At 47.9% G+C, this 470-nt stretch overlaps 1 protein-coding gene across 1 annotated transcript in view; it reads left to right on the forward strand.

Moving 5' to 3' along the window:
- IQCE (IQ motif containing E) overlaps positions 1–470 on the forward strand; it is a 47,619-nt gene that overhangs the window by 43,054 nt on the left and 4,095 nt on the right. The gene's annotated exons all lie outside the window — the stretch shown is intronic.

Below are 470 nucleotides of genomic sequence, written 5' to 3' on the forward strand. Positions count from 1 at the left end.
GGTCTAAGGAGGCTGTGTAAGGGACATGGAGGTGGTGGTGGGGGTCTAAGGAGACATCTCAACTAGCACTTCTATCCTTATCCTGAAGCCCCGAGGACCCCTCCCTCTGCTGGTGCAGTGGTGACAACAGCCTTGTCCCCTGGTCCCCGAAGCCTCCTGTACCTTTGCTTTCCTTCCCAGTTTTCTTTGGAGCAAGGTATTGCCTTCTCTGAGGAAACCAAACTCACTGTCATCACGTCTGTTTGGGGTTTCCAAGGCTGTAAATCTTTACAGGAACAGAAAACCTCATCTTTCTCCGGGAGCAGCTAGTGGTTAGCAGCTCGACACCTAACCCTCCGCACCACCAGGGCTCCTTACCTGAGAGCAGTGCTTTTTTTTAATGTTTTATTGTGAATTATATGATAGTTTACATGAGAGAACTTTAGTTTTACATTCATTCCATCGTATATCATCTCATTGCCATGGTTCCA

The sequence above is a fragment of the Chrysochloris asiatica genome, unplaced genomic scaffold (assembly GCF_000296735.1).
Source record: "Chrysochloris asiatica unplaced genomic scaffold, ChrAsi1.0 scaffold00034, whole genome shotgun sequence".
Lineage (NCBI taxonomy): Eukaryota > Metazoa > Chordata > Mammalia > Afrosoricida > Chrysochloridae > Chrysochloris > Chrysochloris asiatica.